General features: G+C 46.9%; 1 protein-coding gene and 2 non-coding genes across 3 annotated transcripts in view; 1 reads left to right on the top strand and 2 right to left on the bottom strand.

Moving 5' to 3' along the window:
* Blimp-1 (PR domain zinc finger protein 1) overlaps window positions 1-18,534 on the top strand; it is a 159,645-nt gene that overhangs the window by 116,429 nt on the left and 24,682 nt on the right. The window lies entirely within an intron of this gene.
* Window positions 15,338-15,409, bottom strand: TRNAW-CCA (transfer RNA tryptophan (anticodon CCA)). The gene has a single exon. It is a non-coding gene; the product is annotated as a tRNA-Trp (tRNA).
* Window positions 16,858-16,929, bottom strand: TRNAW-CCA (transfer RNA tryptophan (anticodon CCA)). The gene has a single exon. It is a non-coding gene; the product is annotated as a tRNA-Trp (tRNA).

Genomic DNA, 18,534 nt, shown 5'->3' with positions numbered 1-18,534 from the left:
TTCAGTGTACAGTCCAGCGTGCTGATTCCATACTCCTGAGTGAGTTTAATCAGTTGATTTAATGAGAAATAGTTAATAGACATTAACCAATACCACAAGCATTGAAAGTTGCACAAACTATAAATGATTCCGCAATCATCACTAATGCTTATATTAGTATAACTCAATAACTGATTTCACCTCACGCCGCTTGTTCAGCTCGTGCTGTTTATTAAATTGGAATCCTAACTTGCACAACTAGTGTACCAAATGCGTACGATAATTGGGTGAAACAGGCGAAGCGTGACGAGTCTTTGACTGCGGGATTTGTAGCACAACACACAACGGAACAGTATCGAGCACACTATGCGCGCTACGTCACCGGTTACGCGGGCCCCGAGGACAGTGGTAGAAAACGAGGGGGCTGCTTTTAGCGCGGCGGCGCTAGCCTTTGACATTGAAGTGCCACGCGCGCGTTGCTTAACCAGTTTCCTCGCTGGTCCAGCTCGCGTAAACAACGAGGCGGCGGCGCTCATAAGAAAGGCGCGAAACAAACGGGACAAAAAAAGGGGCGCTCGGCAGTGCGGCAAGGACGAGCCGGCTTAAATCGGCCCGATAACCTTGCGAGGAACGCGGCATCGGCCGGGGCCACTTTCTTCGCCGCCGGCGAAGCCAAGGCGAACAGCTCCCCCGCTTCTTCCGGCCCCGGCCAAGGAGAGAGACGCGGTCCGCCCTGGAGACCAGCGCCGAGCCCTGTGCGGGAACACGGTTGAGCGTGTATTGCGTGCTGTTGCGTGTTCTTCAACCGGTGGCGCCCTCTGTTCTTTCCTCACTCACCCTTTAGTCAATTCCGCTCCCTCGCAGCTTAACACGCGTAACTATAGAGAGCAAGTTACAGAGCCTTTCCTTTCTTCTTCTTCTCCTTTCTCCTCGTTATCGTCCTTCTTAAGCGAAAAGGAAAGCGGAAGTGGAGGCGTTAGACAACGAGTTCGCCGTTTACGAGAGTCTGGCTGTCACGGAAGTGAGGAGAAAAGAGAGTGAGAGAGAAAATTGCGTGGACACTTTGGCAACTAAAGTGTTGAGAGGCGAAAGCCGAGGACACTAAGCCGTGACGACTTTCGGTGGATGTGACGTCACACCGTTCCCGTGGCTATATCGATACCCAAATTGTACATCTTTCGGGGAGCTTAACTGTTAATTACTCTTAATTACAGATTTCTCCATCTAATGTGACACAAACCCGACGTTTTTCCGACAATTCCGTGACAATTTTTCTCATTATCCATCATCCATAAGCGCACACACACAAAAATACACACCGAACTATTTGAGCGGTAACAGGTACAGCTGTCCGGCGATACCCTGGCGGGACAAGATGCGCTCGTGCAGCGTCGAGCAGCCATGGCCAGCGGAATCCTGGAATGAAGCCATCCACTCGACCACTCGATCGAGATCAATAATCTCATTGGTTCTAAGAAATGTTTCTCCTCCTCCTCCTCCTCCTCCTCCTTTTCGTATCCGTACGCGCACACACACAAAAGTACACACCATATAAGGGTGACAGCGTTCACAGATCACAACTCCAACCAGCGATTCCAATTTTGAGTATTAGGTTTTAATTTCCAATCCAATTATACGCCGACGCGGTGGCTCAGTGGTTACGGCGCTCGGCTGCTGACCCGAAAGACGCGGGTTCCATCCCAGCCGCGGCGGTTGAATTTCTTTGGAGGAGAAATTCTAGAGGCCCGTGTACTGTGCGGTGTCAGTGCACGTTAAAGAACCCCAGGCGGTAGAAATTTCCGGAGCCCTCCACTACGGCGTCTCTCATAGCCTTAGTCGCTTTGGGACATTAAACCCCATACTAAACTGAACTAAACTAAACTAAACTAAACTAAACTAAACTAAACTAAACTAAACTAAACTGCATTTTATAACTCATGCAGCAGGGCTCAACTGCGCAATTAAGGAAACAGCGTCACATGCTATTTTGCTTTTGCAATGAATGCAACAGTTTCTCTCTCAATGAGGAGTGAAAACACTTTCCATCGTCGTTTTGAGAAAAGCTTGTTGACCATATACCCCATAAACCCATGAACCCATAAACCCCATAAAGCCCATAAACCACAAACCAATCCAATTATACAAATTAAGTTTCAGTCCATCCCTACTATTAATTCGAGCTGCTCCAAACCCTGGGCAATCTCCAGTCGTGTGGCCACTTCACACAAACCAACAACAACAAGAGCTACGCGTGTAGAATCGGGTGCCCTAAAGCCACCACAAGTCGGTACCGTCCGTAGGACGCACCGGTCACGGTGTCCTCCACGAAGGCCCTTTCCGGCGGCAAGCTGCCTCAACGGTCAGGTCGGCGCCACGACCAGCAGCACCACCGCCGCGCGTGCGACCTTGCAAGCCGTTCCTTCCTTCCGCGTTCGCCCGCATAACGGCTTCGGCGGCCCGGCACCGAGGCGCCGCCGCCGCCGAGGTCCCCGCGCCTGCAACCAGGGGACGGAGTCGAGGCGAACAACGGCGTGCTCGCGCCGCATGCATAAAGGTCGTTGATCTACGTCACCGCGGAGGACATTCCCACGAAGGAGGCGTCGCAGCGTGCGGCTCTCTTGTGTGCGTCCCCCGTTTCGATGTCTCGCCGCCACGTTTGCTCGTTTAGAAGCCGCGTTTACACGAATGCGGCAGAAGTCGACTCCAGTACACTGTTGCCAGGGTCCATGCGGGTCCCTGAAAACTTCGAAAACCCTTGAATTTGGAAGAAGTGTTTTCAAGGGCCTTGAGAGTCAGGGAATTTTTGTGGGGTCCTCGAAAACCCTTGAATTTGAAAATCCTTTGAAAACCCTTGAAAGGTCTGCTTTTGGTACGGCTAGATGTCAGATCCATCAGCTTATAATAAAATAAAGATGTGGTGAAGTTCGACGACGCTTTCAACAGCGAAGCTTGCAGACGCAGGACAGATGTGAGGTGCATGTGCGGGCAGAAACGGCATAAATTTGTTGGTATCGCAGTTACCGCTCTTACTAGCAACTCTTTGCTGATAAACGGCCTTCAAGAGAGGTTTATTTTTTACGTTACAAGTCTATTGTGCAACAAATGCTAGATACGTGAGATGTAAGAAATTTTTCTTTGATAAAAGGCTGTGTGACTAAGTCCTTGAAAGAAATAGTCGGGGTCCTTGGAAGTCCTTGAAAATCCTTGAATTTCATGGCTGAAAACCAGCATGAACCCTGCTGTTTCAGGAAAAGCGCAAGAACGTCGAGGAAGAGAGTTGAGGGCGAGTCGGGCCTTTCCTTCTCAAGACCTGCTCTTTCCCTCAAAAAGTGGGCTGGAGACGCTAACTGACATCTTGGTGCACTGCCATTCCCTCTTTTACCCTCAACCGAAATTCGGTTCTGATAGCAATATATTTTAGGCACGAACTCGGGCTCTGTCAAATAAACAATGGGCCGCCACCGCATGAGAGTGTTCTTGAGTAATCGCTATATCGACCAACATGAGATAAACGCAAGAGTAAAACTCATGTGCAGTTCTAATTTTCTTCTACACTGCCCACCCCCTTTTGAGCCTACTGGCACACGTGTACAATACTAAAAAAATAATAATAAAAAAATGAATACAAAGTCACACGTAAGTATGCATTACAAAGCTATTAGTAGATTCTTTTTTACCTTTCGCGCATGCCCGCTGTATTTGCTCACACCACGAAGGTCCGATTGGCGCAATACGCCCCGGGGCTTCCTGAAGCATGCCCGGAAGGGCACGGATAGGCGTTTTGACCAATGACAGCCGGTCTCAAGGGCTCCCGACAAGTGTGGCGATCTGTAAGGCTGACCTGTCGATCCGAGCAGGCCATCCATCTGCTGACCACCAGAGCAAGGCGGGGCTGTCACTGGCGACCTTGCTACCCGACGCGACAAAAGGATCGCTCGGGGCCGCCGGCGGAGCCTAGTGAGGAAGTGAGTGCGACTGGCCGCGGAGGTCGCGGGGCGATGACGCGGCTGCGAGGTGCCGCTGGCTCCCAGGGAGCGCTGCTAATGTCTGGAGTCGCTTGCTGAAAGAGGCGATGCAGTGCTTTCATAGAAAAAGAGTCGAAAACCGGAAATCAGTCAGATGCAGCAAGATTTAAAAAAACTTGCTTACATCACGCTAATCCGCCCGAAAGTTGAGTATGCTTCTGCCATATGGGACCCTCATCAAGCTTACATCATAAACAACCTTGAATCCCTGCAAAACCGTGCTGTTCGCTTTATCTTTTCAGATTATTCACGCTTCACCAGTGTCACAGCATTAAAACAACGTGCCGAGTTGGAACCGCTATCATGTCGACGCCATTTCGCTCGCCTAACCTTGCTTCACAAACTGTATCACCATCCCACCCTCCACGACGACTTCTTTTTGCCACACCCTGCAGTCTTTCCTCGCCGTGACCACGTTAACAAAATAAAACGCATCACATGCCGTTCATTGCTCTACGCGAAATCATTCATTCCTCGCACTATAATAGATTGGAATAACTTGCCATCACACATAGCTATTGAGGTTAACCCACAATCGTTTCAGCATTCGCTAAAGCAAACCACGGACTAACAGATTTGGTATTTTTGTTGTATTATGTGCATTTACTGAGTATTTTATTCTGCGTTGTTTGTTGTTATTATTTGTGTACATTACTAGTTTTAATTCATTATTACGTGTATTTTGTTCAAATTCCTGTACCATATTTTTATGATTGTATCGCCCCCCCCCCCCCCCCCCCCCCCCTATGTAATACCCTCGCACGAGGGCCCTTAGGGGTATTGTAAATAAAATAAAAAAATAATAGAGCACGCTATCATGTACAGTGCTCTTTGAACCGAGCTTTTTTGTTGGCCTTCTAGGAAACGCCATCCAAAATTAACTGCAGTTTGTTTCTACTTTTAAAAAATGCCACAAGAATTGCCTGTCATTACAGAATGGTACCTATAGGTCGTAGCGCAATGACTCAGATAAACAGACGAACATGCAACACACGTGCTACTTTTGACCGCTAAACGACAATATTTTTTTTATTTATTGATACTGCGATTTTTTACAAGACGTTAGCAGGGTGGACATACAATATACAGATAAACACACGCTGGAAACAATAAACACGCTCTTGAGATGTTAAAATAAAATTATAAATCAATTATACAAAAGAATAAATCAAGAAACAGCAATGCAAAATACACGATACAAACGCAACAACAATAGCATGGGGTGGAAAAAGATGTACGGAATCGAAAGATGCCAGTGCTTAGTTCCGGAATGAATAATCATGTCGAACTTTTTTTTGGGTGAAAATTTTGAATACTGGAAAATTGATACTCTTAAGGGAATATTGAAGGTAATGGTTCATTCTTCCGACTTGCAGCATAATCTTTATTTTAAAGCTTTTCCATCGCTCGCACGGAGCAGTAAAGACTGTCATAGAAAAGCAATTAGGAACGATTTTGAAGATCTAAAAAACGTTAATAGCAAAGAAAGAAATGCAAGCATGTCGAACCCAGGCTTGAAGATGTATTGATTGTTAAAGTGAAATCTAAAAATCATGAAAAAATTGCGTTCATAAACTTTTTCCCGTTCAAAAATGCTTTTGTCCAGAATTGTTGGGTATGACATCGTTCACAGTGGTAGCCAGGCACTATTCGGACTTATAGGACGACAAAAAAAAATTCTGGAAATAGGCGACTTCTTTCTAGTCGCTTATGGTTTTCGGTTACCAGAAAACAAGAGGGTCAACCCACTGAAAGTAATGCACGGACTGATTTAACCATTACATTCATCCATGGCGTCTTTCTCACATTATGGAGCCATCACCCGTGGCGTCTTTCTCACATTATGCAGCCATCGCAGAGTGCAGGAAGTAAACAGGAGACCTTCGTTCGCGCGATTGGCGGTTACTGAGCTTGGAGCTATCAATTATGGATATCTAATGCACAGCCTTGTTTTAAAGAGGTGCGTGATTACGGCACCTCTGTACTCGGGACCATGAGTTTTGCATAATAGCTAATAACACCAACCACCAGTAAGACTTTCGGCTATACACCGCACCTGAACAATGAGGTGCCTCTCCGCTGAAGAAGCCATGCTTGTTGTGCATTCAGCCATCCTTCCACTCCGCGCTCGAGTGCATACCGCCTTCGTTCGCCTTGGCAGCAGCACCTATGCCTGGACTCAAGCATACCAAATACAACAAGAACGAAACACAGGCGCCGTCGGACGCTTGAGCTATAAAGGGAAGTCGACGGGTATGTTGCGTCCCGTTCACCTTGATCCGGAAATTCGCGCCTCCCAAGGCTCGCCGAGGGGAAAGTCGCGACGGGCTGAGAGCGAGGATGTAGCTTATTTGTCCAGATGTGCACGAGGGAAAGCAGTACAACTAATCCTCGCACACACACAAAAAGAAGAAGAAAAATGTATGCCCACCAAGCCTGTCGTCGGCAGCGATTCATACATACATGCGCAATCCGACCGAACTCGCCGACCGCGCCGGTGAGAGCTTCCAAATCCCGTGCTCTGCCAAATGCCCCGAGCCCAAACGGTTTCACTTTTCGAAACGCAGCGACTGCGAGCAGGCGTACGGAACACAAGAAAATCGCTACAGGTGGCCTGGCTTGGCTCAGCGGTTAGCCTTTGGCTGTTGCCAAAGCGGGCGTCACTGGCGCGGCATTTAGTTATTGGAAGCTGCTGCTCGAGACAGCCTTGAACAAACTAGGTCAAAGTGTATTATAGATCTCAAATTGCCAGCGCACCAATAAGAAAGTCCTGAGATGATCGATACAGAACTCTCTACAGGTTGCTTTCCGAACCTCCCGTATAAATATACGGCATGTGATGGTATCCCAGCATGGAATTTCTTTTATCGTTAAGGATTATCTAAAGCAACCTATAGCTTCTCAAGCAACACATACATCGTCCAATATCAGCGCAGTGTGCGTGTGTGTGTATCTCTTTCTGTCCGCGTCCTTCAAGCGCTGGTTTTTATAAATTTATGCATGACCAACTCGCCAAGAAACCGCTTTGTTAAACACAATATTCTGGGCTTTGTTCTCATTTTGCTTTGCAGTTTTTTTTTCATAAATCCCTCACAGGTTCTTGAAATGTTGGTATGTTTTTCTTCTTATCTACCGGCGTTCAGGCCCATCACAACGACCAATCAGACTCCTTTTTGTCATGGCTGCTAAGCACTAGTTCACGGGTTCTGTCCAGACCACTGCGGCCGCAATTCGACGGAGACGTAATTCAAAGGCGCCAGTGTGCCAATACTTCCACTTCAGGTTAAAGTACCCTTGTATGTTGAAATCAATATTGAGCTCTACACAAAGAGATTTCTCATAGACTGCATAGTGTTGCTTTGAGATATATGAAGCTCCAGTTAACAAGAACAAAACAAAAATATTCAGTATGACAGCGTGCACAAGCTCCACCTGGCCATTTTGTTCCTGTGTGAACCGTGACCAACCCAGACAATACTTCGATGAAGACTAAGTCAGATGTGTATGCGTGTTAACGCTCGGTTTTCAAAGCCATGTTACGTTAGTCGCACCGGCTTACTGACTGCGTGATGTTTCGCTACCATGGACAGCTTGAGTCGAGAAACCACAGCCCAGTCTTACTGTCTCGCTGCATTTCTGCTCTTTCTGCTTCGTCCACTTGTCTCTTTTAGAGAAAAAAAAAACTTCAAACACTCCGCAGTCAGCGCTGATCGTTCTCCGTCAATTGTTACGTGTCTTAAAGGTGCGGATGGCCTGTCTCGAACGAAGACGACGATAAAGACAACACTAATCAACAAACAAACAACTCGCATGATCCTAGGCGCATGCGCACACTCGTATCCTCCTAGCTAACTCGGCCGGCCGAGAACCAGCCGACCCCCAAGGAGATGCACTGACAGCGCTCGCAGCCGTGAAGCTCGGGAGGCCGGGCGTCGGGGAACAGGGGGCCGGCTGTGGAAAAAGAAACTCGCGATCTGCATACGGTGACCGTTGCCAAAAATCGGACGCGCCACTCGACAGAGTCCCGAGGTTACTGCCGTGGCGCCAGTCTGCGGCCTTGCCGGCCGACTTTTCAGCGATAACAAAATGGCAGACATGCGCGCGCACACACAGCTAAAAAAAATAAAGAAAAGCGAACGATAGAAACCAAGTAGGAAATAAAGGCTGCTCTGCAGACTTGGGACCACGAAGGCATATACGAAAGCGAAACAAACAAAAAAAGCAAGGAAACAAGCGCAGAGGCGTCCCACCATGCCTTCTGAATCACGGGGCCATCAATTATCGAAGGTGATCGCGCGAACGCGGCCCCAGTATAAGAAAGAGGTCCTGGCACTCTGCCCGCCTGGTCTGCATCGCCCGCCGCTACACACGGGCGCCGTGAGGCACCAGGACCCATCCATCGCTCTCGGTGCGGTTTGCTATGTACACAGCTCAGCAACAGCTATAGCCGCTTGCCTTCAGGCCTGCAGGCCTGCCTGCCAGCATTGCAACAAGCTTGTGTGTATGTTCTGCACTGAGTTCGCGTTGAACTCTCCCAGAGGAGCTGAAGGTTCATCCGGCTTTCTATACTGACTTTTTTATTCGTCCGACGTCTGAGGCAGCGTCATCGATCAAACAGTGACACCCGGCACTAAGTGTTCAGTGCAGGTGCGAGTTTGAGCTACCGCCAATGTGATTCCGCATTATCGGCGTGTGTGTGCGTGTTAGCTGTGCTTCGGAACGATGATTCAACATGGCAATTACGAGAAGTACAGGAGGATGCAGGAAAGTTGAGTGCGCGGTTTAATTTCCGCGATGATATATAGCATAATTGGTATTGATCTCGTTCACTGAACTTCCGCGTATATATTTCTAACTAAGCCTGCCCAGGAAAAAATAACAAAACGAGGGAGGCTTATTTCTGCCACTTTGGTTTCCTTGTTTTTTTTTTTGTCTGTCAGTTAGCAAACATATGCTGAATGAAACAAAAAAAATCAAAATAAAGATCAAAACATGGCGTATTAAAACGCGCGTTACTCCTTGTATACAGGCTGCTATACTGTTTTTTGGATGCTTTGTGAAAATTCTCTAATTTCTACAGAGCACCGCTTTCCAGGCCGGGGTGTCTGGGCAGGCGGATACGTCGTTCAATCATACTAGTGACTGTTATTTCACTAATAACGCCACTTGCGTTAATAAAGCTTTGAATTAATCCGTACTGACTAAAGTTAAGAAATTCTAGAGGCCCGTGTACTGTGCGATGTCAGTGCACGTTAAAGAACCCCAGGTGGCCGAAATTTCCGGAGCCCTTCACTACGGAAGCCTGAGTTGCTTTGGGATGTTAAACCCCAATCAACCAAACCTAAAGTTAAGCGCATAAGGCACAAAACGATTCGGAGCTATATCAAAGAGCAGATAATCATTTGCTAAGGTCATAATTAATGGTCAGTTGCAAGCAATGGTTCCGCCTCCATGCATTGGCTGGTTGAATAAATAAAACGGAAAAAATTGGCTGTGGTTTAGCTCTGGTTAAACCTGGAGTGACGCGATAGCTCCAGCTGGCCGAGTGGAACTCGCTCAGTCGAATTTGCAGAGTCAGTCCTTAGGAACATAAACACTTGAGTGCAGTGGGGTCGTGCGGGGACCCTGGGGCGTGCCCCGAATTCCTGTTGAAATAAAGTTTTTCTCTCTCTCTTTCGCCGCTGCGTTTCGCTGGGCGTTCCTTCTTCATCTTCGTCCCTGGACGTGGATTCACAGTTACTGCTTAATTTCCTTTCCTCAAATTCATTTTCTTCACTACGGCCCCTTTTTCTGTTTCTTCTTTCACTCCCACGTTCTCCCTTCCTCTACAAACGGATGACGGGTGTCCGCCGACATATGCGAGAGAGTTACTGCGTAATTTCCTTTCCTAAAATAAAATTTTCACTTTCTTCATTACGGTCCCTCGTTCTCTTTTTTCTTTCACTCCCACTTCCTCCCTTCCTCAACAAACGGATGACGGGGGTCCGCTGACATATGCGAGATAGTTCCTGCGTAATTTCCATTCCTCAAATACAATGTTCACTTTCTTTACTACGGCCCCTCTTTCTCTTTCTTCTTTCACTCCCACTTCCTCCCTTCCTGTACGGTGCGGTTCGGGTGTCCACCGAGCTGACAGAGAATTACTGCGTCATTAATTAGCGAGCTACAGGCCATGACTACGCTTAGGCTTCGCTGTGGTTAAGCGATGCAATGCTAAAATTGGTTTTTGAGGAAAGGAGATGGCGCAGTATCTCTCTCACATATATCGGCGGACACCTGAACCGCCCGCGCCGTAAGGGAAGGGAGGAAGGTAGGAGTGAAAGAAGAAAGAGAGAGGTGCCGTAGTGGAGGTCTCCGGAATAATTTCGACCACCTGGGGATCTTCAACGTGCACTGTCATCGTACAGCACACGGGCGCCTCTTGCGTTTCGCCTCCATCGAAACGCGGCCGCCGCGGTCTGGTTCGAACCCGGGTACTGATGATTTACTTGGGTAATCTCTGACGCCGACAAACGGATGACGGGTGTCCATCGAGACATGTGAGAGAGTTACTGCGTAATTTCGTTTCCTCAAATTCATTTTCTTCATTACAGCCCCTCTTTCTCTTTCTTCTTTCACTCCCACTTCATCCCTTCCTCTACAAACGGATGACGGGCGTCCACTGCACCCACGGGCATACGGCCGAGGTGCGACCACGCTCGACGAAGCGAAGTAGCTGGCGTAGTGAAGCTATGGCTTCAAAATAGTCGCTTGCATGTCACAGTTCGTTGCTCCTTACGTGAATCACGAGCTTTTTGCATGGACGCAATTCACTTATCAAGCTGACCCCGCTGCCCGGGGAACGACCTCGCGACGTCACCTACTCAGCGATAAAGCGGATTAAAACAATACTGCGGGGATCCCCACCTGCTGGTGTTGGAGCAACTATAGACTGAGGTCGGGCCAATGACATGTTCGATTGTTTCCAATTGTTGTTCTGGAAAAAATGTGCCGGTAAAAATGCAAAGAAAATGAAGACGCCTGAAAGAAATACGACTTACAAGGCTAAACATGAGCCGTGTAAAACGATAACAATGTTTCTACTTGCCTCTGCACGTCTCAGAGAGCCAAGCGCACTTCGGGAATCAATTGAAAGTCAATTATGTATAGGAGATCAGCTCGTTTGTGCCCCCAACCACTTCGGAGTATTCCCCAGCCATACGAGTTTCCTATCCTACATGTGATTTCGGGGAGTGTTGGAGCCGTGCGGAACAGCAGTGAATGGCCTTTCTTCTTTTTTTTTTCAATTTTCGGAATTTATTTTAAGCAGCGGTGGACGCCCTCATTTTCGTTTAGGAGGTGCACATATGCATAATTTGTCATATACAGTCTAACCTCTTTATAAAAAACAGTTTATAACGAAATAATGGATATAACAAAGGAATGGCAGTTCCCATTGGAAGTTCTTTCAACACGAGCTATAACGAAGCTACGGCTATAACGAAGTATTCGCCGTGCTCTTTCAACTTAGTTATAAGTAGCTCCAGCTGTCCGCGCTCCAGGTGTCTTCGGTCTTTGCCTTATTTCTAGCACAGACGTCTTTTCGTTTGTATTTTTTTTTTGCGAAATATATGTTCAAGCTAGCTCTGAATGGAGAAACCAGTACTTTACTTATCTTGTGGACTAAGAACGCATTAGAGACATTTAGAATAGTGGGTCCCTTTCGGTTACGGGGATAAGGGAATACCGCGGCGTCAGTGCGCGTGCGCGAAACCATAACCGCAGGGGCGATATTGTTACGAGGCGGCAAGCCTAGGAAAAGGACAACATGATGACAGATGATATGATTTAATGGCTGCGGGCCTAGCGCGAGCGCTCCGTCCCGCGCCACTGCCCTCTTCTTCGTCTTCGTAACATGACCCGGGTCCTCCGAGCGATCGTCCCGATCGATTGCTTGAATTCTGAATGGTGAGGAGGCGATGACCATGATCAGAAAGGATAGAAGATGATGAAAGGCATGCCACCAAGATGAACGAGATGACCTGATGATCCGTTGTCCTTGGAGCTTCAGGTCGAGCGCTCAGTCGCCCACAGCCGAAGGTCAGGGTTTAAGGACTCGCCGGACAGCTTGTGGGGGGTGCCGTCTTGATTCGGGTCGTCGTCGGGTCATACTGCGTCTGGTCCTGGTCGTCGTGTCTTGTGGTCGGGGCTGGGGACGAGGCGGGGGGGGGGGGGGGGAGCGGCTGGTCGGTTCTGGTCAGGTCGGGCTCGGGTTGAGCCGGCGGCGGAGTCCAGGTCCCCTCGGCCAACGACGAAGGCGAGCAGAAGGCGGCGATGCTCCAGGGACCAGGATGACGATGAGGAACCCGCACCTCACACCAAATGTTACGAGGTGGCAAGCCTAATAAAAGGACGACATGACAAATGAAATAAGATTTTTTAATGACTGCGGGCCTAGCTCCAGAGCTCCGTCCCGCGCCACTGCCCTCTTCTTCGTCTTCGTAACAATATTGTCTTGCGCCCGGACACTGGCAGCCCACTGTTCCCCCATGTCCAACATTATTAGGCTAAAATTTTGAATTTTGGAATATTGTAAGGTATTGATATGGAAATATTGAAGGTAATGGTCCATTCTTCCGATGTGTAGCATTTTTTAAAAGAGTATTTCCATTACTCGCATATACCACTTAAGACTGCCATAAAAAACCAATGGGGAACGCTTTTGACGACAGCAAAAAAGTTAGTAGCCAAGAAAAAAAAAACGCAAGCCTGATGACGGAGTATCTGCGGATATAGTGATTTTCGTAGTGAAATCTTACAATATATGAAAAAATTGCGCTCATAAAGTTGTTGCCGTTCAATAACGCTTTTGTCCAGAATTGCTGAGTACGCCTAATCGATAAGGTCCCCCTGTTCTAAACCTACCTGTTGCTGCTTGGCCTTGGTAAAGGAAGCACATGCCACTGGTAAGGGGCAGGACTGGAGCACGTTGTTAACGACGAGCCGTCGTGGTCACACTGACTATATCGACTTCATAAACCTCATCGCTAACATAACTGCCATTCTGTGTTGTTCTCCGAAGCATTCGTCACAGTGCTGATCCATGGCGCGAAAGTAGCCTGCATCGCAGCTGATTCTCACGTGCGCGCTCGTTTGTTGCTCCTTTCTTTTCTCTTTTTTTTTCTTTCTTCACTGCGTTATGAGCGGTCAAAAGAGAGGATTCTGATTTTTCGGTGTCGTTATCGGTTGCGGCGGCTTTATGAGGTTGAATCCCCTCTGCTGGCCTGGTTGCGAAAACACGGGGAGACATGTGGAAGGAGATAGGGACGCCCTGGATACCTGCGTCGTCTCCTGTGGCGACGACCTGCCTGGGGTGCGGCGGGAGAAGCGCGCAATGCACGATTGTGAAGGATGAGGCCACGTGGGGCATTGGCCGATCTGCTTTGCTTGCGCGTCCGGGGAGGAAGGGGGGGAGGGGCGGGGGGAGTATTATTCAGAGACAGGCAGAGAGGGAAAGAGGAGTGCGCTGCTTTTTGCTGCTGCTTCTTCAACGATTATGCTGTAATTAGACTCTTCAACTGACGGGGGGCGTGGTCTTGATTGCGGTAGCCCAGTTTTATGTCCCACATCGTACAATGCTGATGAGGAAAATGACAGAAAGGTTTTAGATAGACGCGAGGGGAAATGTGTATTGTTTGTGACTTTGTTATAACTGCATTCTTTGGCTGGTTTTGGACAGATTCGCAGAGAAATGTGTGTTGTTTGTGACTTTGTAAGAATTGTATTCTTTTGTTTTTAAACTTCTTTCTGACGCCGCGGTCTCGCGTCGCTAAATTTCCCGCTCGTTTTATTTCTGGCTTTGTTTTATAGCCTGCTCGATATCAGCAGGAAGCTTTTTTCAATCCTCTACTTCATTTTCCAGGCGTTTTGGGGGCCGACATTTTGTTTTTCTTATCGTGGCCGTTCGTTACCATGCCGTCGCGACGGCAACCACGACGATTTAAAAACTGCGCGAGACAATTGTGGGCAATCCCGAAGTAGTAGCTTTGGAATGCTGCATCTGCCCTGAGCTTTCTGCCACCTGACTAGCGTGCCAAAGTCCCTGAAAACCTGACACTTTCTGAGACATTCATGGCTGGTCGCACCTGATTCAATTCTCACGATTTCTTCCTCGACGCCGTTTTTTTTTTCTTCTTACTTCTACTGCAGTATCGACGTTCAGCGTTTGAGTGCAGCCAGACTTTAGGCAAATCTGCATCTACTTTTGCTGGAATCGAAAATGTTAGTGCAGCTTCCATTAACGTTGCCATGCATCGCAACTTCTGAGACAGTACTGTGCGTGGGCGTGTTCTTTGGGACTACTGAAAGTTCCTCAACATAGTCCACCGTGTGACAGACTAATACGTACGGTGCACAACGGGACCGAATTTTCCTTCAGCGAAATAATTTATAGGAACAACTGCGAGGAGACTAAAAGTCTTCACGGCATTCAAGACAACGATTAGTTCTAAAAAACCAGCCGTTGCCGCATCGGCTGTGCCAAAGTTCTGTAATGAAAAAAAAAAAAGAACAAGAACAAATTTTGGCCAGCGTTGTTGCTGGCAAAAAAAGGAATAATAAGAACAGTGTAGGAAATAATAAAAGAAAGGGAGAATAACTAAAGAATTTATTTGCACTTTTGGAATTTGAGCATAGGCGTAAAAAACGATTTAAAATGTTAAATTTCAAAGTTTTTTTTTTTTTAATCGCGGTGTCTTGGAGACAGATGAACAAAAAAGTGCACTGCAAAATGATGCAGTGACGAGCTGGGAGAATATATTATTCACTGTGAGCGGTGATCGGCAGCAAGTGTCTCCTAGGCCAGTTCTCAGTTCCTTCAAAAACGAAGGTCCCCTCCTGAATAACGGGTACTAAATGAATTCGTTTTCAACTAGTCCTATTATGTCCCGAAGACATGAGGTACCCAATTAAGTGACATTAACTACTGACGTAAAGCAAACCTCATCATGCCTATGTGAAAGAAAAAGAAGACAAGAAAAAGCCTTCTCACCTGTCTTGCTTGCTTCTGGATGATAGTAAACAGCTGCTGGATGATAGTAAACAGGATAGTGATAACAGTATCTAGAAATGCATAAGCAATAAGCAAGAAATATGCTGCATAAAGAACTTGCGAGAACCACGAAATGAAAGACGTCTGATGTGACAGAAAGAATGCTCCATTTGTACACGAAGTAGGGTGATCCCTAAAGAAAAAAAATACAAGCACGGTGAGACAGAAAGAACCGCAATGGTGGGGATTGCGAAAGCCAACGGGATATCGTTTGATATGAAACTAACGTAAGAAAAAGAAATGATGACCCGGACGTGATTCGAACACGCAACCTTCTGATCTGGAGTCAGACGCGCTACCGTTGCGCCACCGAGCCAGCTATCTCTTTCCATGGTATTTATTGTACATGGTAATGCACAGAAAGAATATATATATATATATATATATATATATATATATATATATATATATATATATATATATATATATATATATATATATATATATATATATATATATATATATATATATATATATATATATATATATATATATATATATATATATATATATATATATATATATATATTGTTACGTAGCCGTTGGGGCTCGTAACCGAAAGGCTTTAATGGTTGACGTGGACGGCACCGGAGAACAAGCCAAGAGCACCCAGAGGAAGCCGGAACCGATCTTCTTCTTCTTTCACTCGGCGGTGCACGCGACTTGCGAAGAGCAGCCGCCTAGTGGCTGCTTGTGGAAACGTGGCATTATATATATATATATATATATATATATGTGTGTGTGTGTGTGTGTGTGTGTGTGTGTGTGTGTACATATCCACAAGACAACTATTTACAGATCAGCTAGGTAGGCGCTACGTGGCACAAACATGATAGACAACATAACAAAACTATAAGGCCGGCAAGGATATACAGCGCATCAGGAGAGGAAACCAATCCGGTTTAGTTTATTTGGTTTGGTTTATTGGGGTTTCACGTCCCAAAGCAACTCAGGCTATGAGGGACGCCATGGTGAAGGGCTCCGGAAATTTCGACCACCTGGGGTTCTTTAACGTGCACTGACATCGCACAGTGCACGGGCCTCTAGAATTTCGCCTTCATCAAAATTCAGTCACCACGGCCGGGATCGAACCCGCATCTTTCGGGTCAGCAGCCGGACGCCGTAACCACTGAGCCACCGCGGCGGGGCTCAATCCGGTAAAAAGTCCAATTCTTTGTAAATGTCCGTAACCTGTAGCAACATTCGGCTAGAATGAATTCTGGGCGAAACAGCAGGTTCAACGTTGCGGCCTTGCATGCGCGTTTTTCAAAAGCTATGAAGTCTGGTTAAGTTTGGTTTATTGGGGTTTAACGTCCCAAAGCGACTAAGGCTATGAGAGACGCCGTAGTGGAGGGCTCCGGAAATTTCGACCACCTGGGGTTCTTTAACGTGCACTGACATCGCACACAGTCCATTCAGAAGAATCGTATCATAGGGTTTCGAGTTAGGTTGGGAAACTACAAGGTAGAGCACACTGTAGGAACTTAGAAGAAAATCTTTCTGTAGCGTCCCCTGCAACACATCCCAAAACAAAACCCGGCTTTGCTGTCTATAAAACAATGTTCCATTGTTTCAGGAACATTGCACAAGCGGCAGTTTACAGAAGACGCAAAAATGTTTTTCCTATCGAGTCACGCGTTGACAGGTAGAGTTTGGGTATGTAATTTATGGAAAAATGTTTTGATGCAAGAAGAAATGGTGGTGATTGCGAAAGCCAGTGAGGTATCGTTTCAAATGAAAGTAAGCGTAAGAAAAAAAAATTGATGACCCGGACGTGATTCGAACACGCAACCTTCTGATCTGGAGTCAGACGCGCTACCGTTGCGCCACCGAGTCGGGATGCCGCCGCTCGTCGCGGTTTTGCAGGCATTTATCAGAGCTGTGCTGGCGTTTCACAGTGGCTCGTTTCTCTTTTTTAGTTGTTGTCGCCTAGATAACGACAGTCTTTTCTGGGAATAGATAACCTATGCGACAGTACTCCAAACACCGAAAACAGCTTGCTTCAGCGGCGTTTTGCGTGTGTGTGTATGTTTGTTTTGTCCACAATCCACGTTACCTGTTTTCAGAAAAACAGTACTGCTGCCCTGCATTCATGCAGTGCGCTTATCGGGAATGTCTCAGGACCTTATGCCACAAAACATCCAGTGACATGAGTGACTAAGCTATTAAAGAGCGGGAATGTACACGTTGCAGTGCACTTTTGAATGTAAACTTGTTTCGAATCTACTTCTTTCCGTACGTTCAGGCAGACGTTCTGACAGACCTCACGAAATGCATAGCAAATCAGCATGGAGACGTTTCAAAGCTCTAAAATGCAGTGACTGAAACTCGCTGGAACTAAATAAATATGTGTAATAAATAGAATACTGCCCAATGTTAAGCAGGGCATATTAATCAGAGCGATGACCAATATAACCACTGATAAACAAGTACTGATCTCCTTTTGTGCATCGATAATTTCGTCTCTACCGAGAAAGGTAGCTTACTACTTTTCCCTACACACTGAGTGGTGCCTCATGACAAAACAGCTGACTACGATAAACGGAACTGAGGTTTTAGTCCAATGTATTTAGGGGATGCCCCTCTGTGTGTTGTCGATTTAAAAATTCACATGGACACCTAATTCCATTATATGTTAGAAATACGATAGCCTTAGCAGCTATTGAAGCCTTTACCGGAAGTAACGTCACTACCGGTCTGCTGAAGTCACTTCCCCCAGCTAATCTGCGAATTAAGGTTTAGATGGTACATTTTCCTCCCGGTGTCAAGGCTTCCAGTGTTCGCATTGACAGGGAGTAATTACTTATTAGCATCCCCCTGAGCACAGACATACGGCTACAGAGAAAAGCTATACTGCTTTTTCAGAAGATCTGCAGTTGAAATATTGTGTTATATATAGTCCCTTAAATGCATTCGACTAACAGCGTTTTTGCTTCAAGTTGTTGATCAATTTGCATCACCTTACCATCGGCTAGCCGCAGACTCGTAGCCAGAATTTTTTTTGGGGAGAGGCCCAAGGGAATTTAGTTACCCTGTAAGGGGGGGGGGGGGGGGGGTTGGCTTAGTTGGTAGAGCTGCTGCTCCTAGACAGGCGGTGGGCGGTGGTCCAGGGTTCGATCCCCGGGCTATGGATCAGTCTTTCTTCAACTTCGAAGCTTTGGAGAAAGCTGTATAACGCCAAGAAAACGCTTTCTCTTCGTGCAGAATGGATGCACTCATATGCATGCCTATGAGTAATTACTCCCAAAGGGATGAGGTTTGCAGCATGAGTAGTATCGAGCAACTAGCAATGATAGCAGTCAAAAGCAGTGCACAAATTGTGCACACCAGTTAAGTCCAAGGCCCCGCTATTTACTCCAGAAAACGCAAACAACTGTAATTAAGTATTTCAAGAGGCGTGTTGAGTGAGGACTCAATGCCAACAGAAGCCTGCGTGGGCCT

Source organism: Amblyomma mixtum, chromosome 2 (assembly GCF_055824585.1).
Source record: "Amblyomma mixtum isolate Tamu chromosome 2, ASM5582458v1, whole genome shotgun sequence".
NCBI lineage: Eukaryota > Metazoa > Arthropoda > Arachnida > Ixodida > Ixodidae > Amblyomma > Amblyomma mixtum.
The sequence above is the reverse complement of the archived record's forward strand: the minus strand, read 5'-3'. Positions and strand labels throughout refer to the sequence as shown.